Genomic DNA, 25154 nt, shown 5'->3' with positions numbered 1-25154 from the left:
TGTTGCTGTAACTTACACAAAAATTGGTGGTAGCATGGCACATTTCCAGCACAAGAGGTAATCATACCACAGGCCTTTCTGTTTGCACCATTCAACATGATTGCCTTGTGTCTATCGCATCCTTTATAAGTTTCATGCTTTCATTTGTTTTGTAAATGGCGAGGGTCAGGAGGTGGAATCTTAGTAACCCAGATCACCCAAGACTCCAGATGCCTTTTTAATCTTAGCTGTGAGCATGACACGCCCACTTGAGCATTGAAAAGCAGGTAGAGTGTTGGAGGCAGTGTTACCTGTGGTGATTACTGAGAAGCATTGCAGACCCATAAACAGGCCTGACCAAACCTTTGCCTTTGCACAGCAACTGGAGACCAGAGCACACGTAGGATAACAGAGCTAATGAGTGTCGACGTCAACAGCAATAAGGTAAGATAAAAACCTCTTTCTCCTGACAGGATGATCTTAGTACAATTGGGTTATATTTTCCTCTCCAGAATTCAAGTTTTATTTTAAATTCTGCACATCACAGCCATACTAAATATCCCCTTAGACAAGACACAGAGCTGCTGAGTAAGACCCCTGCAAATCAGCAGTGCTTTTTCATAAGACCAGCATCCATAATTTATATCTGCATACAATTAGCCTGTTTACACATTTTTCCTTCCTTTTATGTGAAATATTCCACAGGATACTTGGTAATGCATTCAGAATAACCTTTTTAAAGTAAAGACTCCAGAACCAAACAGTTTATAAAATCCAATACCTAATAAATACTTTATATGAATAAAAAGTGTTTTCTTAAATCAGAAACAGTACATTTTATTTGAGCTAGCCCTTCTTGCCTCCCAGGCCAATGGCCTGGCATCATATGGATCTTTTTTTTTTTTTTTTAATGTATGCAGACAAAAGAAATGCTACTGTATTTCTTGGTGGTTGCTTGCACACAAATATTACAACCTTTTTTTTTTTTTTTGAGATGGAGTCTTGCTCTGTCACCCAGGCTGGAGTGCAGTGGCATAATCTAGGCTCACTGCAACCTCCACCTCCTGGGTTCAAGCGAGTCTTCTGCCTGAGCCTCCCAAGTAGCTGGGATTATAGGTGCTTGCCACCATGCCCAGCTAATTTTTGTATTTTTAGTAGAGATGGGATTTCACCATGTTGGCCAGGCTGGTCTAGAACTCCTGACCTCAAGTGATCCACCCACCTCAGCCTCCAAAAGCGCTGGGATTACAGGTATGAGCCACCACACCCAGCCACAATCTTTCTTTTTTCCATCATTACATCACTATAAGGATGAGTTTTATGACCATGCTAAGTTGGCCTTGGGAAAGCCAACTCCTTGTACTAGTATAATACAGAGAGACAAAGAAATTAGTCAGTTGTCCAGAAATTTAGTGTTCATGCTATCAAGATTCTGAATTCCCAGAATATATTTAGCCTGGCAAGTGGATTTCACTATTGGAAATGTAGGCAGCAGACTGGGAACTTCATAAATTCAGTAAGTTAGGCAGTTTGGCCGCAGTGGTCTGGGTGGCTAGAGGTTTGACCTTGTTGGTGTCCAGGGGCTGGGCTGGTGAGCAAGCCCTTCCTGCTGGCACTTCCATGATCCGCCTTTCCCCTCTTTCCACTGGCTAACTAGAGCAGTGTGATCCTGGGACAAAAGGAGCCATCTGAAGCAGGAACCAGGATTTACAGTAGCTTCCATGCCTTTCTAGGGTGAAGTGAGACCCTAGCCTGCCCCAGTATTTAGCTTTGGCAATGTGAAATCTCCCCTGAGCCCTGTTACCCTGGAAAACCATGACTGTTCAGGGAATCCTGCACCCTATTGTACTTTGGAAAAGGACTTCCTGCAAAGAACCACTCTTCCCATAGGACTGACATCTGCCCCCTGGTGTACCTAGGACAAGTTAAGACAAGGGAGACACAGACTCCCTAAATTCCCTTTCTTGACTCATAAACGAGGAGCTGAACTGCTTTCCTCTGCTGAGCAATTGAAATAAACCTTGGTCAAGCTTCTCTTCCTCCCCCAGGTCCTTAAACTTTGGCCCTCCCTCAGTGTTAGCCAGGATGCAGCCTCTCCTCAGAACACACTGGCCTCAAGGTCAAACATTCTCTGATCTGCGATCTGACCCAGACCCTTTCATCCCGCTACCTCACACCCAGCCCTTCCTAGACAAAGTCCTTCCTTTGTCTACTTCTCTCTATACATGAAAACTCCTTTTTGCAGACCTAATTGTCCCAGGATGCGCTCCAGGGCAATATCCCACCCCACTGCCCCCCACTCAATGCAATAGTCTCTCTCCCCTCATTCCCTTTACAACAATCCTTTTGAACGAAAAGAATCCTTTTGGATTTTAATAAAATTCTAAGACTAGATATATTTTTTTCTTTGACAAGCTCTTACCTGAACACTAAGACTGTGTGTGTGTGCACGCACATCATGAAGGGAACCTGAAAAAAAACAGTATTTGTGAGAAGTGTAACATTGGACTGGAAATTGACACATTCACACATTTCTTTTATTATTAACAATGGTACTTAGAGCTTTGATTTACAAATGGATGAGAATTGTTGGAACAAACACTTGGTGCTAATTTCCTGATAGATTGACTTCATCAGTCTGTCCCTCTCAAGCCTCACAACTGTAGTTCTCAGGGACCCTCATGTACACGTACACCCCTCCTGGTCCCTGAGTTATTCTAGAATGGAGCAGAAAGCAGATTTAAACCCTTAGCCCCTCCCCATGGAGTTTGAAATTAGCCTCACCATGTGGAATTTGGCTCAACATCATCGAGCTGGGGTAGGACAGATCTTAGATCTCCCCTTGGGCATATGTGCCCCTGCCTCCAAACTATGGTCTGCTCCAGATCATGCCATATTAATACAGATCAAAATAGAGGCTCTGGGATTGATGTTTTGTCACAAGGCCAGCCTTTCTCCTGCAGCATTCCACCTAGGCCGGAACCCAGAGATCACATCACCATCCCATGCTTAAGTTTGAGCATCAAGCCTGCACTCCCCAAGTGCCTTTGGATAAGCACATTGGCATCCAATGGCTAGCCCCAGAACTCGGTAAGTTTCCCCAGGCCCTTGTCCCTTCCTGATTCTGGCTTTCTCAGCCAAAGCATGTTATAAGAACTTCCAGAATAACTGTACAGACTAAACACTGCTTACCAAAATTACCATACATCAGGAATATTCAGCCAAAAAAAAAACGTGTAACATTTCTCAGTCATTCCACATCTAAACAGAAAATAAAATCTTGTAGAGACATTGCACAAAAGCCTCAGTTCACTGGAGCTATTAACAAGAGGAGAAAAAATGGCTCGAATAAAAGAATCACTAGAGTACTTAAGTGAGTTTTGAGAACCTGCTATCATGAAAATGTACATGTATAGAAATTAAAGAAGTCACTGGAAGTCTTAACTAGTAACATCTCCTAGTACTGTGTCTTCATTAATTAACTCATTTATTCAGCCATTCATTTATGTATTCATCCAAATAATCACTACTAAGGTCTCTATAGATGCCAGGCACTGCATTAATACCGGGAGCTCCACAGTGAATAGGGTAGACCAAACACCTGCCCTCACAGAGTTTAAGCAAGGGAGCATAGAAAGTGGGTTCTAAATAGAAATCAACTTACACAAATTTGATATGCACATAGATTATAGGGTAAATTGTATTTGTCCATGCAATGAACTATAGTTACCAGCATAATGAGCTAGAAAATACAATTAGTCATCAGGCTTCCAGCTTGAGATCTTGAGACATTTTCTTTTTTGTCACTTAAATTCACACATCTATGAGCTTGCTTTCTTAATCTAAAATCGGGAGCTCTCTTCTCCTTGATTTCAGGAAAGAGGAATCAATGCCAACACTCAATATCAGAAAAACAAATGAGTGGGCATGCACGACACATCAGTGAAGGAATATAAGTGTTTTTTCTTTGACACAGTGATGGTTTCAGTGTATAACACAAGTCAGTAGGAAGGTACTTTACATTCCTTGACATGTATTGGAGAGTTTTCTCTCTGGATGTTGGAAAACTCATTTTGAGGCTATCAGTGGGGTATAAAGTTCTGCATAAATAAATACAGTTACCATTGATTATATTTTCCACTGGGAAGGGTGAATTACAAGGGGATGGCTATATTTATTTTTCAGAATGAAAAACGAGCACATAAAGGAATCAAAGCGTCTGCTGCACCACCCTGAAGACCTGGGCTACTTTCATCATTGTTGTGTTTGCTGTTTGTTTGTTTATATTTACCTTGCCTATTCCAGTAAGACGGATGGCAGCTGTCTCTCATTTTCATGGCTTTCAACATACACATCCTTTATTTTGTGATCAGTAATTTAAATTATTATATTCCAGACCATAACATATGATTGTGCAGCCATTTTTAGTCTTGCTTTTTAAATTCATTGGAACTGAGATTGTGTGTGTGTGTAAGAGAGAGAGAGAGAGGAGAGAGATTCTTCATCTACAGGCACAACTGTATAAGCAAACCCACTCTGTAAGAGCAGAAATGAAAATCTGCAGCAGATTAGGAGATTAGAGAATCCAAAAACAGATAAGAGGCAGGACTTCAAGAGAAAAATAGAAGTAAATTTTACATAAAATTCCAAAATATTAGTTCAAACCTGAACTGACTCAAATATACTAGATAAATATGGATGCGTCCTGATATTGTCAGGACGTCAACAGTTCTCAAATTCCCGTGGCAAAGATTTCATAGACTGTTGGGGTGGACGCATGGGAATTAAATCCAGTAGTTCTCAACTGTGAGTTACAGATTTTTTGAAACTTTAATGCAATTTTTAACTATAAATATTAAAACACACACACACACAAAACTCTGCACACTACTTTAGGAGAGCCCTCAAATCCTTCCATGGACAACAGATTCGGAGAAGCGGATCCGTTCTTCTGTTGTGCTCTTTATTAACAGACAAGGAAAACTTAAGATGCATAGTGTAAAACGGACGTGACCAATGTCACCCAGCCATGATTCCATGACTTAAAGATACTTCTGAAATTTTCCCTACTTTTCCTCTTGGAAGGGAATAAAGTTTTACTTTTTTCAGTGGAAGAATAAGAATTTCAGAGATATCACAAAGCAGAAAATATGAAGTTTCCATATAGATAGATAATAATAGATGGTAAAAAGGTACATAGACAATAGATTAGACAGACAGACAGAGATAGATAGATAGACAGATAGATTCTCCTTTTATGTGTAAGTGTTAATTCACCCTGCTCATTTCCTTCATGGTAATATAATCATGATAGAAAATAACCTTGCACGAATCAGATCCAAGATGGCCGACCACTAACAGCTCAGGATTGTAGCTCCCAGTGAAAGCTCAGAGAACGAGACGACGCCACATTTTTAGACGAATTTTCGTCACTCACCGATTAGCCGATTCCCAGTGGAGGAGCCCCACGGGTCGCCAGCGCGACTCTTGTGGCCGCCGCAGCGGTTTTGCCGGCGTCTCGGCGCAGCAGCTCTTCACGCAGAGCCAACGGGACTGCTTCCCCTACTGACCAGAGCTTGGAGCTCCGGGAAGTCAGAGCCGCTTGTTGCGGACTCAAGAGGGAAGCCAGACCAGAGATTCCCGGGCAGAAGAGCACCATCAGTCTTACTGCTGCTATTTAGGCCGCCACAGTGGGTTGGTCGGATCCCAGCACTGGGAATCAATAAGTCGGACGTCGACTCAGAAACCTATTTAGAAAGGCGGTTCATCAACAATGAAGGGAAAAAAACAGCCTAAGAAGGCCGAGTATACTCAAAATCAGAACCCATCAGCAACGAAACAAGCCCTGATGGAAAAGGACTCATCAGCAACCGAACAAGCCCTGATGGAAAAGGACTCATCAGCAACGGAACAAGCCCTGATGGAAAAGGACTGTGTTCCATTATCTGAAGTTGGCTTTAAAAGGTGGATGATAAGAAACTTCTGGGAGTTAAAGGAACTTGTTCTAACCCAATGTAAAGAAACTAAGAACTTGGAAAAAAGGTTAGATGAAATGTTGAAAAGAATAGACAATATAGAGAAGAATACAAATGAACTTATGGAGTTGAAAAATACAACACGAGAACTTAATGAAATATGTACAAGCTTAAACAGCCGAATGGATCAAGCAGAAGAAAGGGTATCAGAGGTCGAAGACCAACTTAATGAAACAAAACAACAAGACAAGAATAGAGAAAAAAGGATAAAAAGGAATGAGTAAAGTCTCCAAGCAATATGGGACTATGTGAAAAGACCTAATATACGCTTGATTGGTGTACCTGAATGTGACGGAGAGAATGAAGTCAAGCTGGAAAATACTCTCCAGGACATTATCCAGGAAAATTTTCCTAATTTAGCAAAGCAGGACACTATTCAACTCCAGGCAATACAGAGAACACCACAAAGATATTCCTCAAGAAGACCAACCCCAAGGCACATAATCGTTAGATTCACCAAGATCGAAACGAAGGAGAAAATATTAAGGGCAGCCAGAGAGAAAGATCAAGTTACCCATAAAGGTAAGCCTATTAGGCTTACAGCAGATCTCTCAACGGAAACCCTACAAGCTAGAAGAGAGTGGGGGCCAATATTCAATATACTTAATCAACAGAACTTTCAGCCCAGAATTTCATAAACTGCCAATTTAAGCTTTACATTTGAAGGAAAAATAAAATCTTTTAGGAACAAGCAAGTACTCAGAGATTTTATTACCACCAGGCCTGCTTTACAAGAACTTCTAAAAGAAGCATTATACACAGAAAGGAACAACCAGTATGACCCTTTCTAAAAATACACCAAAAAGTAAAGAGCATTAACATAAAGAATTTTTATCAACGAAAGGACAAAATAGCCAGTTAATATCAAATGGCAGCAACCCTAAATTTAAATTGACCAAATCTCCCAATCAAAAGATACAGACAAAATCTAACGGTATATCCAAAGATATACATAGACTCAAAATAAAGGGTTGGAAAAAAAAAAAAGTACCAACCAAATGGAGAGCAAAAATAAATAAATAAAAAGCAGGAGTTGCAATTTTCACATTTGACAAAATAGATTTCAAAGCTACAAGGATACAAGGGTAAAAGGATTAATGTAATAATAAGAGATCTTAACACCCAGATACATAAGACCCATAATGAGATTTAGATTCAACGAGAAAGAAAATTGATAACGATATCCGGGACTGGAACTAAGATCCAGAACAAATAAACGCAATAGAGCTCTCCATTTTAAACACACAAAATATACATTATCCACAAAATCTAACGATATATCTAAAGATATACAAGGACTCAAAACAGGGGGATGGAAAAAAAACTCACCAACCAAATGGAGAGCAAAAATAAATCAATAAAAAGCAGGAGTTGCAATTCTCACACTTAATAAAATAGATTTCAAAGCTACAAGGATGCAAGGGTAAAAGGATGAATGTAATAATAAGAGATCTTAACACCCAGATACATAAGACACATAATGAGATTTAGATTCAATGAGACAACAAATTGATAACGATATCCAGGACTTGAACTCAGAGCCAGAACAAATAAACACAATAGAGGTCTCCATTTTAAACACATAAAATATGCATTAACCACTTTAAACACTCAAAATATTGATCGGCCATTATTGAAACCCATTTTAGGAATGAAGTAATATTCCTTTTTCCCTCTTTTTCTTTTTTTCCCCTTCTTTTTCTCTTTTTCCCTCTAAAAAAAAAAAAAAAAGAGAGAGAAACTTGCTGATTTTTTTTTGGTCCAAAGAAAAAAAAAAAAAAAAGAAAGTGGAGCTAGGTCAATTTGCTTGCAGTGGGACTGGAGAGACCTAAAGGAACTTTTACTGTTTTTTTGGGTTTTGTTTTTTGTTTTTTTTTGGTGAGACAGAGTCTCACTCTTGTCACCCAGGCTGGAGTGCAATGGCATGATCTTGGCTCACTGCAACCTCCACCTCCCAGGTTCAAGTGATTCTCCTGCCTCAACCTCCTGAGTGGCTGGGATTATGGGGGCCCACCACCACGCCCAACTAACTTTTTTGTATTTTTAGTAGAGACCGGGTTTCACCATATTGGCCAGGCTGGTCTGGAACTCCTGACCTCAGGTGATCCGCCTGCCTCGGCCTCCCAGAGTTCTGGGATTATAAGCATGAGTCACCACGCCCAGCCAGGAACTTTTTTTTTTTTAACAAAAAAAAAAAAAAAAGAAAATAACCTTGCACATAATTTGTTTTCTGTTTATCATCTGCTCTTCTTCACCAAAATGAAAACTTCTTGTGAATGGAGACTTTTTCTGTCTTATTTATTGTCATGCCCAAAAGAGAGCCTAGAATAAACATTTTAATACATATTTATGGATTTAACAAGTAAATCATGAAGGAGTGACGTTGGCTATCTCTGAAGAAATGGATGGTAAACGACATCCTATTTGGTATTTGCTTATTGAAAAACATTATTTATATTTATTTGTATTTTCTGATTTTTTTAAAGTAATAAACATGTTTATTTTAAAAATAAGAATAGGATGAGCACGGTGGCTCATGCCTGTAATCTCAGCACTTTGGGAGGCTGAGGCAAATGGATCACTTGAGGTCAAGAGTTTGAGACCAGCCTGGCCAACATAGTGAAACTCCATCTCTATTAAAAATACACAAAAAGAATGAAAATTATCTGGGCATGGTGGCAGGCGCCTGTAATCCCAGCTACTTAGGAGGCTGAGGGAAGAGAATCACTTGAACCCAGGAAGCAAAGGCTGCAGTGAGCCAAGACCATGCCACTGCACTCCAGCCCGGGCGACTGGAGCGAGAGTCTATCTCAAAAAAACAAAAAATTGAAAAAAGAGTAAAGGGTTATTTTTAAGTAAAAAATTCAGGTAACTTAGAATTCCAGAAATCATTCAGCCTTAATTTCACCTTCTTGGCACAATTGAAGGAATAGTCAACTAGTGACGCTCCCCACACTGGGGTGGAGGAAAACAACAGACAAAACAAGCAAACTCCTCCAGCCATCCATTCAGTTTAAAAGTCACGGGCTATTTTTTCAGTGTCCTTTTTCTCTCACTGGTCTTCAGTGGATGAACCATGGAACAAACACAGGAAAGGGTGGAGTCATCACTGACAGAACCGGAGAATATGCCAAGGAAGTGACAGATTTCATCCTTTTAGCTCTACTTTTGTAACACAAATCTATGCACAGCACTATTAAAGTTTTTTTTATTACAACTTTAGGGAAAAAACTCCTAAGAACATACACAAAAATGTTCCTAGCTGTTAAGAAATACAGATGACTTCTTCCCTTCTCCCCTCTCCTGATACTTTTCAGTAGTTTTTCGGTTTTTCTATTGTTTAAAATGTTACTTTTTTTAAATAAAAAAAACTATTAAAATATTTCTTAAAATAATTAAATGTTATAGTTACAAAATAAAATTCCTAATTTAAAATTCTAGAAAAATTAAGAAAAACACTGAGAAATATTAAAAAGTAATCAAAATGTCACAATTCACATTTTCATAGGAAATTCTAAGTGGGGAGGTCAATTGTTTAACAGAGGAGAAAGATGAAATAGAAAGTGTGACCTAAAAATTGTAATTAAAAGCCAGCAAATCGACTCCCATGTCTAACACAGAGATATGGTGGTAGAGGACTTTAAAATGTTCAAAGAACCTTGAGAAAAACACCTGAAAATCCTGATCCCTTTCTGACTGTTGTGGAATACACTGTATATCTATTTTGGAGACCTCTGGGGTTTAAATGCTTGTTGCTGGAGCTAGGGAAATTGAAAAAGATTTGTTTCTACCTGATGTTACAAAAGAGTAAGATCTACGATATGATACACTATCAAAACCTAAGGCCATTTAAATTGAGGGGCTGCCTTCTTCACAGAGCTTCAATCAGTTAGATCAGGAAATGCATTGGTCTGGGAGACAAAATATATTGTTGTGATACATATGTGTCGATTATTTATTTCTAGATCTTGCTGAGTAAAGCAGAGATAGTTACTTATGAGCCTTAGAAGGAGAAGAAGCCACTGAAATCAATCTAATACTGTGAAATATTAGGATTTCGCATTGTCTCAATATTACTTTCACCCTGTCTTAGTTCATTACGTGCTGCTACAACAAAACAATAATGTATGAGGACCAGAAATCTATTAGCTCACAGTTTTGGAGGCTGGAAAGTCCAAGATTAAGGGGTTGGCACCTTGCCAGGGCTTCTTTTTACCTTAGCAGAAGGGTAAAAAGAGTGAGAGAGAGAGAGAGAGAGCAAGAGATCAAACTTACAGCCTCAAGCTTTTCTATGATGGACACTAATCCATTCAAGAGGGTTCCATTCTCACGACCCAAACACTTCTCACTAGGCCCTACCTCCCAAAACTGTTGCATTGAGGACTGAGTTGCCAATACATGCTTTTGGAGGGACACATTCCAACTGTGGCCTGTCTCTAGGATGCCATGAGAATTATGCGATGATATGGTCTATTAGCTATGAGTATGCAGTGATGTCTAACTAGGTTCTTGTTTTTGCTCTTGCAAATTAAAATGAATGGTACCTGGAAGGCAAATGGCAACAATCTGCATCTAAGCAGCTATGACCCAGGAAAAGAAGCAGCACTTTCCCCCAAGAAGTACGAGATCCCAGACCAAATTGCTCCCCCAGAGCTGTCTCTGTGGAGTCTAGATGGTCATCTGATGAAGGCAAAGAGCCACTTGCTTAATGCTCCTGGCCAACCCATAACCTCCTCCTCAACCCATCTTCAAGGGAAAGAGTAGAGGGGGAACAACAAGCTGGAAGGATTTAGGGTAATTTTCTCCTTTTGAAAAGCAAGGGAATGGGGAAGGAGGTCCTCCAAACACTTAACAATAACATTTCTCTCCACATTCATAGATTATGGACTTTGACCAAAAAACACACATTAAAAGAACTCATTTTGTATGCATTAAGAATAATTGATTAATGAAACGAATTCTGCAGTGATCATGGCTAGTATTTTCTCCAAACTAGTGTACACTATATTTTACGCATAATCACAGTTGATTTGCCTGGCCTACCAAAACCATATATCATATTCTTTTTATTACCACCATATCTAACCCTTCATTCTATTATAGACTATATTTTAATGGCCAGGTTCTGAAAGCAAAGAGCCTTCTGTGAATATGTGAGATTATATGGACCTGTTAGTGCCTATTCTATACATTAATGACAGTTATACCCAAAGCAGCCTGTAGTTTTCTCAGCAATGCATTGTTTCTTCCACATGGGGATCAAGCCACAAATCAACAAAGCCATTTTGAAAATGTAGATATAGGTACAGTTGATATTTTCACATATTCTTAAATAGACAGATATTTTGATATTTAGGAAGAAAGTGGTAGCTATTTCAAGTTTAACGTTAGGGCCATTGTCTTACCTTTATATACCCTCCAATATAGCATACTGGTCTGAAAATAACGTGTTTAGTAAGTACTGATTAAATTTATTCGTAGAAATTTTAAGACAATTCAATGCGAGATGTTTTGTAAAAATGCCGTTTAGACATAGTAATGCGGAGCTGTGGAACAATATATTCTTTTAAATCACATTTACTGCTATCTTGCTTTTCTAATAAAAAACTAAGATATGCTTAATTTATAAAAGCAGGAAACCAGTGTTAAAGGGTAATTTTCAAAAAAATGTAGAATCATAACTGTCATATAGATATAAAATGAGCCCTTGTCAAATATTTCATTTAGCTGATTTACTATATGTGGAAACCGGAAAAGATGTTATAAGTAGTTCAAGGAACAAGTCAAGCACAAATTTACGTGAAGTAAAAGAATATTCAAATGAATTCACAAATGGACATGAACCTGATCTTTTTCACAGAAAGCAGGGCTGACAATTCCACCAAACAGAATAAATTTGCATTTCCAAAGACAAAAAAAATATTTTTTTACATTGCTTTCAGCTTTCTACAATTTACAGAGCTGTACAGTAACTCAAAGGCAAAGGAAAGCTGAAATCAGATATCTCAGAAAAGTATGCTCAAAACAATGCAGATTTCTATTGAAGATACACAGGAATCTTTTCTGCTTATTCCAAATTTTCTTACAAGAAAAAAGAGTAGAAAGAACGAATGAAATAAAGATATAAAAGGAAGGGAAGAGGAGAGAAAGAGACATAAAGAAATTTTTACAGGCCGGGCGCGGTGGCTCAAGCCTGTAATCCCAGCACTTTGGGAGGCCGAGGCGGGTGGATCACGAGGTCAAGAGATCGAGACCATCCTGGTCAACATGGTGAAACCCCGTCTCTACTAAAAATACAAAAAATTAGCTGGGCACGGTGGTGCGTGCCTGTAATCCCAGCTACTCAGGAGGTTGAGGCAGGAGAATTGCCTGAACCCAGGAGGCGGAGGTTGCGGTGAGCCGAGATCGCGCCATTGCACTCCAGCCTGGGTAACAAGAGCGAAACTCCATCTCAAAAAAAAAAAAAAAAGAAATTTTTACAAAAGAAAGAACAAAGTTGCCTGAAATCTGCCACACAGATTAAACCACAGATAACATTTTGGTGTGGTTTCTTTTTTCCAGAAATAGATCTCAATAGAGTTGAACAGCACCACGCTGAGCACCCTGTTCCACAGGCTCCCTTTTTCACTTAAAAACTCTCTATGAGAACAGTGAACATTTTCTTATGTCAGATGCTCTGGTACCACATTATCGTTTTACATAGTCTATGTATGCCAGAGTTTACTTAACTGATCCAGTATTATTGAATATTTTTAAAAGTTTTCTTTCTAGAAATAACTGTACAAGAAAAATCTCAGGACCAATATCTTTATATATCTCCAACATTTACCTTAGTAATTCCTAGGAAATGCTAGATACATTTTACTGTATTTTGACAGATGTTGTTAAATTGCTCTGGAGACACGCTGCACCAGTTCTAAAATCCTGCCAGCTGTGTAGAATTATGCCCATTTCTCCACACCCTAGCCAACACAGAGCATTATCATACTTCTTAAGCTTTGCCAGTTTGATGGGTTAAAACTGGTATTTCTTTCTTGTTTTCAATCTGTGTTGTTCAAATTATTGAGGCTAAACTTTTGTGTTAGTTAAAATAAACTTTTTGTGAAACTTCATGGGAATATGGACAGAAAGAATAAAAGATAAAATTATTTCTTTTGTCTCTTTGTTCCTAGTTTGGAATAGCCAAAGACCATTGACCACTAAAGCAGACAGATATTCTCATTTCAAAGAGACTGGACCAGCCTGAAATTGGACACCGAGAGCCCATAGAAATCTGTCTTCTAGGAAATTGAAGGAAAAAAGAAATCAAGCAAATTGAATGTATTCATGAAAAGAATTTCTAAATTGTGGAACTGAAAAGTAGCATCAGCATTTTATTGGGGAGAAATGTGCTTAATAATGAAGCTTTAGCACTTCTGATTGAATTCTGATTTCGTGAGATAAAAAGCATCTGTGTACTGAATTATACATAAAGGGAATAGTTTGTAGATTATTCTTGCCCGTGTCTACTTGTATGTACTGTATAATTTAGGCCTTAATATATTTGGAGCCCTTTCTCTTTTATTGTTCAGAGGCTGAGTGGTTACCTTTTGCCCGGTAGCATTTGGTTGACTTTATTTACATATGTCAACTGGAATGTGGAGGCTCCAGCTTTGTATCCATAAAAAAAGACACAGAAGTATTTTTTAGATTTGCCCTTGATATCCTGAAAAGTTTCTACCAAAATGAAGAATGGTATGAAAATATATTATTTTATTGGAAAGGAGTCAAGAAACTCTCTAGAGCAGATCCAAAAGGAACATTGGCTTGGGTTGAGGGAAACTGACTTTATTACTTCTCCTACCTCTTATATTTTCCTTCCATTTTGCTAAGCAAGGGGTCAAGATGAAGGAACGAACTGCGGGGAGCCTCAGGTCCCTGGGTGACTGGAAGCAGTGGTTATGGGGCTGGATGCTCAGGGAAAGATCAAGTTCACTCCAGGCTCATCCTGACATCCAGAATCACTCGACTGATATTTATTGGTGACATTGCACAACTCATTTTACTAATCAGGGCCACCCTCGTCTTCTCCTAACTTCCAGTTCCAGGCTGCTGGGATAATGGAAAGCCAGGACTTTAGTAAATTGTACACTAATAGAAATCTAAAGTATTATGAGAAATCTGCTTGGCATCTCTACATGAGTCAGGAATGGAGCAATTCCTCCCTTTGCTGAAGATACTGTAATTTCTCTATTACAATAAAAGAAAATACAGGCTTAAATATGTCTTTAATTTGAAAGGAAAAAGCCTCATATTTAAGAATTGATCAAAATGTGGGTTCTTAAGCTACATAAAATGAAAATTATATGTTTGTTTCAAAGGGCAATATTAAAGTCTTATGTGGAAAATGAATTCCTAAGAAAAAGAAAAAAATATGTCAATAGGCTCTTAGTCGGAGGAGGCTGAAATATCTCACACTGTACTATTATCATTAATTTTATGTTAATAAGGTTTGTTAACTTAAGTTTCGACTATTACATGTGCTTTGTGGATTTTTTTAGTTGAAGGATTAGCTCTAGCTTATGGCCTCTAATTGGATATTGTCTAATTATTAATATTCATTTTTCCAGAGGGATTTGTTTCACAGAATTAAAAAACTTGATGAGTCGATGGAGTTACTATTCCCCTCTGACTTATGAGCCTGGAAGAATATGTAATTCAAACATGACCCTCATAAACAACCCCAATATCATTATTATAAAGCAGGGCTCAAAGTTCTGCGTCCAGTTCTTGCTTTTCGGAATATAGAGTAAGGTAGGAATTACTGACTCAGTAAATCCCATGAATTCCTTTGGTAAATTCATGGCTTACTGTGGATTCAATGGTCTATGTTAAAGTTTTTTTGTATTAAAATTTGAGTAGGAAAAGAAGGAGCTATATTTTCTTCTCTTGATGGAAGAAACAATTCTACTGAAGAAAAATTATCCCTTTATCACCAAAATACAAACGGCCTATCCTCAGCATTTGAAGACAAAACAATCCCTCAAAAAAAGGACAGCTCTGTGGAAATTCACAACCTTTTTTCAGAACTGATAATAAAAAAAGAAGAAAGAAAAAATTGGTAGTCTGGAAAGAAACTTTCATAAATGTGATGAGGAAAATCAACCAGGAGAAAATCAAAACAGTCAAGATGAATGATGGACAAAATATTAGCGAGACTTTTATCTGGGAAAGGCAAATGTACATGTCTCCATACAGTGATATATCTCATTGTCCATGATCAAACAGAGTGAAAGGAGAAGAAAGAAAGATGTCTCTCATGATAGAAATACTGCGCTTGGTTTTTATTTTCACGTGATCTAAGTAAAGGTCTGTGAATTTCTTAGATCAGTCACTTAGAGGAAGTGCGAGCTCGCTTCATAAATTCTAGCCGATAAGATGAAAAGATGACAGGTCTTTACAACTTTTTCGTGATGGGTTTTAAAATGATTTTTTAAAATGACTTTTTAAAAGCTAGAAGTGATCTAATAGTGATGGAAAAAGTCAATTTACATGCTATGCATAGAGAAAATATCAATGAGGCTCTCTATTAATATATAGGTTAAAACTTAACTTTTTCTCCTAATTGTTTTAATTTCTGTACCTCTTCATTTCTCTGTCGGAAGCCTCATAGAGGTCAAGTTCAAATATATCTGTATTTATTCCTCCAACGTGTACCAAGAATGACCTGTTATCTGTGAAGGACCGTGAGCCAGCGTCAACAAGACTGGATTCAGTCTGGGACCATGACTTACACATAACAGAGGCACCTGAACTTCCCAAACATCTCGGAGATGTGTGAGAAGACTTTCAATAATATGTCTGTAAACTGTATAGTAACCCATCTCCAGATTTAAGAATTTTCAGAGGCTGTCATGTCTACTGTGGGATCTCATATATGCACTTACATGTGTGTCTGTTCACTCAAATTGTCCTAGCTTCTTGTTTTGAAATGTGGATCCTTTAGAAACTGAATAATGGAAGTCTAGAAAAGGAATCATCACCTTCGTTAGAAATTTCACTACTGCTAATGTGGATTTGAATTTTATATCCATAGATCCAAATATTCTTTCTTGGCAGTTAGAGGAACCTGGCCTCTCTACACCTTTGGTGGTGCCTGGTCCAGGATTCCAGAATTGCCTGCTGTCATTCAGTCCCCTGAGCCACACAAGCAGGATGATGCCCTCACTCCTGTGTGCTTCCTGGCCCCGTCACAGACCAGGAGAGCAAAGTGCATTTCCTGCACACATGTCAAGACCATCTATAAATAGATTTACATCAACCCAAGGTTCAGACTCTCAGAAATTGGTTTCTCCTAATGCAGGCTCCATTTGGCCTGACAGTAGTTATGAACCAGCTGATGCCAAGAGATTTAATTCTACAGATCATGAATGTGGAAGTCACTAGAAATGAAACTTCTTGTCCTTAGCTGGGTGAAGACCGCTATAGACTAATGGTGGCAAATTAGGGCCCATTAATCTCGTGGTAACATTTCATTTTTCTCACGCTGACCCCACTCATGTCATGTAGTGAGTGTCCTTTCATGACAAGGATGTACTCCATGTCTAACAGTTCAAAAATGCAAATCAAACTTCAACATTCTATTACTTTCTTTTTAATATTTTAAAAACTGCATATGAATCCAAAACAAAATAAAAACTAAACAACAAAAAGTGCATATGAATCTAATATTAGAAATATATTAGGATAATATAATAATAGCAGAAGAAAATTAGTAATAGGTGTATTGTCTCTGGTTACTTGTTTTGAAATTGCAAACAACAATATGTAATTTTAAACACAAATATTAACTAATAAAAATATTTCTGTTTACACTCTACAATTGCATATAACACGTTATAGTTCATTCCACAGAAAACCAAACGGCCGTCATGCTTGTGAGCAGCACTTTTGATTAATAGGGTACTATAATGCCAATCAACTAAATTTGTTTGCAAACACCTTGAGATATGCAGGTCAAATATTTCAAAAATCCTTTTATGTTTTGGAGAATTTAAAAAAAATACTTTGCCCAGATTCAGAGAAATTTGAATTTTAACCTTTGGGTTAATTTGTATGTAAGTACTCAACAGGCTGGTCCACAGGGTCATCTTTTCAATCCATGGCTACATTCCCAGGCCTCTCCTTCATCACCAATTACTATTATTTGGGATGAGATTATGTATATATTTACAACAGAGAAACAAAATTGTTCTGGAACCACTGAATCCATCCTCTGGCAGGTCTCCTCGGCTGCACCTCTTGTCCCCTGCAGATATCTAGTGTCCTCTCAGGCATGGCTGGAAGGGTCCTACACTTCCCCCGCCTGCCTTCTTCCTGCAAGGCCAAATAGCAAAGAGATCCAGAGTCACCTCTCTGGAGGCCGTCTGTAATTTCCCTACTGGTAAAATGGGGGTAATAATAGAACCTATCTCAAAGAATTGTTTGTAAAAGTAAATGAATTAACGTAATCAGGAGCTTTGATCAGTGTCTAGAAAATAGGAAATACTTTATATACAATTGTTTCCTAATGACAGAAACCTAAAATCACAGATTGCATTTGCTAAGAAGGTTCAAAGGTCATGGTTAAGAATGAGAACTCTGGAGCTAAACAGTGTTGATTCAAATTCCCCACTTTTTTCCTTATGAGCTGTGTGATCTTAGGGTAGTTTCTTAACCTCTCTGAATCCCAGTTTCCCCTTGTATAAAATGAACTTAACTACAATACCTACCTTACAGAGCTGTTATGAGGATTAACTCAGTTATTACATTATCGAATTATGATAATGCCCATAATGTATAATTACAATGCTCATAACATATAACAAATGCTGAGTAAATGTTACCTGTCATCATTATATAGTGCTGTCTTTAGTACTGTGGTTATAAACTCTTCATAATCCTCCAGCTCTCACCCAAACTCTTCTTTTCTAGAGGCAGCCGTGGCCAGATCAACTCTTCCATCTGCTCCTCTTCCTATCGTGCTTGTCATTTTCTATCTATGATAATTTATAAATGTCTCTCTCATGAAGCTCCATGAAGGCAGGCAGCTGGATATGATCTATACTCACCATTCTTTCCCCCAAGCTTGTAGGGTATGGTGCATGGTGAGTACTCAGTGAATCTTTGTTGAATGAATAAATAATGAATAAATGGTATAAAAGGCTCTGATTTCAGTGATTAGTCTTGCTAACTTGAATATAGATTCCATAAGATAAATGTGCTGGTACCAGACAGGGTTATGAAGTTACCGCACCCCAGGCCCCTCCACAAGGTTGAATCTTTTCCCTCATGCTACAGATTCAGTTCCCTCCAGAGTCCTTCTCATTTCTCACTCACACAGCTGTGTGATCACTGATGACACCAGCATGCTGTTGTGTTTTAGGATCTCATTTTAGCCAGCAGAGGAAGACCAGCAGGTTAGAAAATCCAGCTTAACTGAAATGTGAACCTTGCCAGATTCAAATAACAGAGCTGGACAAAAATGCTAGCCTCTCTCTACCCAGTAAAATAGACCAGGCTTAAATTATTAAGCTAAAAGATATTTTCACAAAAACCACAATAGAGAAGAAGGAGAAGAAAATATTTGTGGAAAGGCTGTTCAGCAGAAAAGCAAGGAGAACAGGAATCTCATTTTCATGAGCATCCAAAGTCCAACAGGCATAAAATCATACAGTTAAATTACATAATACCAACACTTTAAATCATGCATATATACATTCAAACATGATGCTTTAAAAAAATAAATGTAACTTATTTCAAATCGTCAGTGCTTCCCTCCAGAATACATTTAACAATTTAGTCCTTTCAACCTTGGCACAGTTTCTATAAAAGTATAAGCAATTTTCGTCTGAATTGTCAGATACTAAAAATACAAACTATATTTAAAATGCCCGTATTTTAAACATTAAAGTGTTTCTTACCCTCACAAATTAAATAAATGTGAAATTATATCTCAAAACAGGCTATTTTGAACCCATTGGTCATGCTTGTGTTGGGTTGGCCAGATTTAACATTTCTGATTTAACCATCTCACAAAGCCAAGTTTTAAAAAATATTCAGAATGCTTGAAATTATCTACAACGACCTGGCCAATTGAGCACACAACAAGCTTTTGCCTAATTCTTCCAAGTTATTGTAATAGAAGGTTTTGGAGTTTATGTTTTTGTTTTACTGGCACACATTTTTATTCTTACTTCGCTCTAATATCCAATTTTTACAATCTTCTATTGCTCTAAGCTATTGGTAATAATCTATAATGCATCAGGATAAGTAACTGGTTATAAGAATTGAATGATTAATAGCAGTTAAATATAAAGTTCAAACCGATTACCACCTTTCCTCTTAACAATAATTAATTGAAATAGTTTAAACAGACATTGGCATAGAAGAGGAAATGAATTTTGGAGTATGTATTAAAAACATAGATTATTGACTCAGCAGACCATAATGAGCCTTTCATTATCTTCAGGGGCTATTGTATGAAAACACATTTGGAGAGTTTTTTAGATGAATATTATTGACCTGCTAGACCACAATAGTTCCAAAGAGGGCATTAGTATCCATCTTCAAGCAAGTATTTATATTGTTTAAAACCATTATTGGCACTTGTGCATAAAATCTCTTTCACCTTTAGTGCAGAGGTTGCAGAAGAAAGTAGTCTAGTTACATTTATTTAGAAAAAAATTAAACTTACTCTTCCTTATTTTTTCAAAGCAATGAAACTGTATACTATAATAGGTTTATTTTTCACTAGATAGTATTGAACACTTTGGTTCCTTTTATTTAAACATGCTATTAATGCAATCAAATGCCAAAAATAATGTAAAGTAGTCTTTTTGGTAAGAAAATTAAATTGATCCTCACATTAACTTGTTGAGTGTTTAGATTTGGTCCTTGTGGTAATAAATTATTTCTGCCATCAATGACTCAGAGTGAGAAGAGATCCAAAGTTATCTTTAATATCAGCCCTGACCATTGCTATGTGGATGAATTCATTCTTATTTCAAATTTTACCTGATATATGTCTATTCATCTGAGGAACAGAGCAGCTCAGAAATTCATTGCTTGATGCCTACTGTACACTGAACAAATGGAGACAATCTGCTCTTGGTATTTGACAAATCTGCAATGCTGGTGGCTTGAAAAATAGATTGCTGAAAGGAACTAATATCCATTATAATTCAAAAGTATTCTGATATGAAGATGTGGTATATGCTTTAAAAGACTGTAAGCCTTTTAAAGGCAGAGTTTATGCCTTTAGAGTTTGGGTTCTTTGATTGCAAGCATCAGAAATGAATGTGGTTAAATTAAGGAAAAGAGAAAGGGTTTTGAAAGAGTAAGAAGGAACTCACAGAGAGGACAAAAGAGGAGGCAGAAAGAGAAAGAAGGTCTGGAGTAGACAGGAATCATGAAGCATTAACAGGTCTCAGAGGCAGGAAATGCTCAAAGGCCCTCCTGCCTCAACACAGGAATGAAGTTCTAGTCAATTGCCTGTTGGAATGTGGAATGCCACTATCCTCAGTTTATCACTCCAGAAGGGAGTGTCTGATTGACCAAGTTTAGGTCAGATGCCTGCACTTTGGATGCTCTGGGGTGGTGACAGAAAAAATATGAGAACCAAGCTTCCGGGGAACCCTTTGACTTCTGTATAATAGGAGAGAACTTCTTTGATTTACCACCCTAACAAGGTTTCAAACAGTGGAGGAAAGTTGATGCTTATTAGGAAATCAGGGGCTCCTAGAAGAAGGAATGAATATTAAACAGCCAGAAATGTCCACACATAGTAGATACTCAAACATGAAAGACTAAATGAGTAGGAAAGAGTGAAGGAAGGAACAACTGAACCGTTGTAAAGGAAACAATGAAAAACCGTATTATATTCCATTCCTTTCAAATGTAAATCAGAGAATGGCAACATAATCACAGTAGGAATTAAAATATTTCTTATCATTGACCCAGAGGCATTCCAATAGGTTTCTGTAAAGTAAATTTATGCCCATCGAATCCTATCTTCTAATTTACTTTCTTTGTGAAATAAGGGAAAATGGACAGCTTATAATATTGATTCCTGAAAATCTTAAAAATGAAACAGATTTATAATAATAATATATTTAAAAGAAGGATTATGACTTTTGTTTAAAAGTTTAATAATATTACTTACAGTGTTAAGAATTATGTTTTTCCACCATATTTGAATAAAGTAAGCCAATGTTCTCTCTTTTTTAATAATGATGGTAATTTATTGGTAATGCTGTTATAAAATTATGCTACAAAGAATCCCATCTTTTAAAATCTTTATATTGCTTCATTGCTGAAATGTCTTAAGTCATTTTCCCATCTTGATGGTGACACCTGGGTATAAGAGTTATAAAAGAAGAAACTGTGCTTACATCACATAAGGAACTGGTCATTCTTTACAAATCACCGTCCAACAAGAGAGGTATGCTATAAAATATTAGGACTGTACATTACAAGACAGAAAATTTGTGTCTTAATATGTGAGCACCAATTTATTTTAATAGAATTTCTATTATGCACTAAGTTCTTGTTCCAGAAAACCAAATGTAAGTTAAAATACAGAAGAAGATTGACAGAGGGGAGAGGAAACTGGTAATATCCAATGGGAAAGGAATAAATATAGAGAGAACAACTGAATCTTACTGATCCCCAAAGATATCTATCTCTACCAGGGACACCATACCCCAAATAAATAGTGTATGGTCCCCTATCCTCTAAGAATGTATTTTTCTGAGATTTTCTTTTATTCGCCTTCTTTTCAATGTGGTAAAATTCTGCTTCTGCTGTAAATTTTTCATTCTGCTCCCAGACAGAGATATCATAAGTCACCATCCACGCGATTGCTCAAGTGATCCTTGCTTCCACTCTGTCCTCACTGACAACTCCGTTGCCAATGAGGTTTAGTTTTGCAGTTCTTAAATTTTTCATTTTTCCTCTATCATTCTTTCTTAGCCCATACTCTCTGGATCCCTCTCAGCACTGTTCTTGTTTTCAGTCTTGCTCCCTCAAATTCATTCCCAAATACAAATTTGCATATACCACTCTCCCATTTTAAATGCCTCTGTGTGTTTCCACTGCCCCTAAAATCAAGTCCAAGTTGCTCAGATGCCTGATGTGCATGGTATCTCTCCACTGTCCCCACTGAACTCTTCACTAGAGCTCTCAGATGTTCACTCCTGCCTGACACTGGTGCCTATTAGAGCTTTCCTTATTGACTTTTATGGGATGGGGTATTGGTTCGAATAGATGCTGTGGCAAGACAGGAAAAAGGATTTATTGAAACTGAGGACTCAAGGAATCCATGCACCAGGCATTCTTCATTGCTTGGGGACTACCTTTAGTTCAGTCACCCATTTGGCACTACATTGTTTGAACTGATTTGAGGACAGCAAAGTCCCCATTGCTGGGTGCTCAGTGAGGTACCAATGATTTCTTTAAATCCTAGAACCTAAATTAATGAGTTAGTGGCACCAACATGCCACTTACTTTTGACTTTTTTTATATATAGCAAGTTAAATCAAAAACAACTAAGCAACAATGCTACACACTATGAAAGAAAGAAGATAGATTCTCATGCCAATTAGAACAGTGATCATTCAGGAGACCTGAATGATCTCTCCAACAGATGCTGGAGATGATGTGGAGAAATAGGAACGCTTTTTCATTGTTGGTGGGAGTGTAAATTAGTTCAACCATCGTGGAAGACAGTGTGGCAATTCCTCAAGGATCTGGAACTAGAAATACTGTTTGACCCAGCAATCCCATTACTGGGTTTATACCCAAAAGATTATAAAACATTCAGCTATAAAAACACATGCACATGTATGTTTATTGCAACACTGTTCACAATAGCAAAGACTTGGAACTGACCCAAATGCCCATCAAAGATACACTGGATAAAGAAAATGTGGCACCAGGAAATACTACACAGCCATAAAAAAGAATGAGTTCATGTCTTTTGCAGCAATGTGGATGAGGCTAGAAATCATCATTCTCAGCAAACTGACACAAGAACAGAAAACCAAACTCCGCATGTTCTCACTCATAAATGGGTGTTGAACAATGAGAACACATGGACACAGGGAGGGGAACATATCACACTGAGGCCCATCGTGCAGGTTTGTTACATAGGTATACACATGCCCCGTGTATACCTGTGTAATATACATGGGGCATGTGTATACCTATGTAACAAACCTGCATGTTCGGCACATGTACCCCAGAACCTAAAGTATAAGAAAAGAAAGAGAAAGAAAGAAAGAAAGAAAGAAAGAAAGAAAGAAAGAAAGAAAGAAAGAAAGAAAGAAAGAAAGAAAGAAAGAGAGAGAAGTGCAAGAGATGACCCGTTCTGCTGAAGAGCCTAAACATTTTTTATGGTACTATCTTGGAATTCCAAAAATCTAGATTATCTCATTTTGTAAATCTTTTCAGTCATCTATAAGCAAGCAGGTATGTAGAAAATAAAAGGATTGAAATATCCAGCAAAAGTTCTGAATAGTTTGGCAGTACAAGAAGTATTTCTATAGATGGGATAAATGGTCATCTCTTTACTACCACCCATATGTGCAAGGGGTTTAATAGTGAACTTTAAGTAAACAATTTAAAATCTGAAAATGTATTTTCCTGGTGGAGGATCTAGATTCTCTTCTAAACCAACAAGTTTTTCAACAGTATGGATAATGTAATTTCTGAGAAATTTTACAGAACTTTCTGAGCTATATGCAAAAAAAAAGTAAAAATTCCGACAGAGCTGTTTGGGTTTAAAAGGTAATATATCAGCTCTTGGCTCAGCTAAACTGCTAAAAGTTCTTATTGCTAGAACTCTTTTTCATGCTGAATAAGTGGATGCATTTTCACAGATTCTCAGGTTTCTCTCAATAAAACTGTTTGAAAATTCAAAAACAGAGCTTCTTAGTTGTAGTTGAGAATTAATTGTTCACACTAGATTTGGGCTAATTTGCATGAATTTCGTTTTCTTTTGGCCCAGTGCAGTTATTGTTTAATTTCCAAAAAATAATATTTCCTTATCATGTAAAACACAAAGAGAGGTTCAATCAGAAACTTCAATTTTTAGAACAATCACAATTTTCATTGATTTATCTCCCCAGAACTGAGAAAAACAGTTCAGTGTTTTCTGTCAAGGCAGCAAAGTGTGGATTTTGATTGGACATAGAGGGAACAGCTCTGTTTCAAGATCTCATTAAAAGCCACCTGCTGCCTTAATAATGATAGCATAATTAAAATGCTATTTCCAAATTTGGTATTACTTAGACATTGTGGACAGAAAGAGAAAGCTGATTAAAACTATCTAATTTGAGACTAAGGTAGCAATTTGTGGAAAGAGTGTCTTGATTGTGTTTGACAAATGCAATAGGAAAATACCAAATATATATTTTTGATTTGGAAATGAAATGAGCCTAGTTATCCAGCCATGAACCCAGGCCATGATATCACCTACAATAGAGCCCTTTACTTCCTCCGTTTTATTCTCCCTTTGACAGGAAACTTTCCTTAATTTTTATTTTTATACTAAACCAACTAATGATTTTCTAGAAATGATTTTTTTCAGAAGAACTGAATTGGCTGTATCCCAAGATAATTATTTCAATAATAGAGGCGTGGAGTTGTGACACAGGAATAAATTAGGAATTAAGTAGGGGAATCATGGAAGAACTTGTTGTCCCAAATGAACAATTGCACTAAAACTTCAATGAAGCCAACATTTCTTTTGTATTGAAGTGGCAGACCTTATAAATAACACAGAAGCAATAATCAATGGATTGTCAAATCAACTAATGCAATATTTATTAAGTGCAAGGAACTGTTTTAAATGCTGTGAGTGGTGCAGAGATTACTTTTTCTGTCTATCTCAAAGTCTTATTCCTTCCAAGGTGACAACCGCAGCCCCTCAACACCACAGCCTCACATCTCTCTGACCTCCGCAGCCTGGCAAGTTGATCTCCTGTGCCAGCCATCACACAGCCCTCTCATGTCTTCATGATGTTTGTTCACTTTGGTTTTTGTGCAGGTCTGCACTTCTTTAGACTCCAGAAAATTCCCTCATCCCCCACCTCCTTCCACACACTGTGACTTTTCATTCTT

This window comes from Callithrix jacchus, chromosome 4 (assembly GCF_049354715.1).
Source record: "Callithrix jacchus isolate 240 chromosome 4, calJac240_pri, whole genome shotgun sequence".
Classification (NCBI taxonomy): Eukaryota; Metazoa; Chordata; class Mammalia; order Primates; family Cebidae; genus Callithrix; species Callithrix jacchus.
This window is presented reverse-complemented; position numbering follows the sequence as displayed.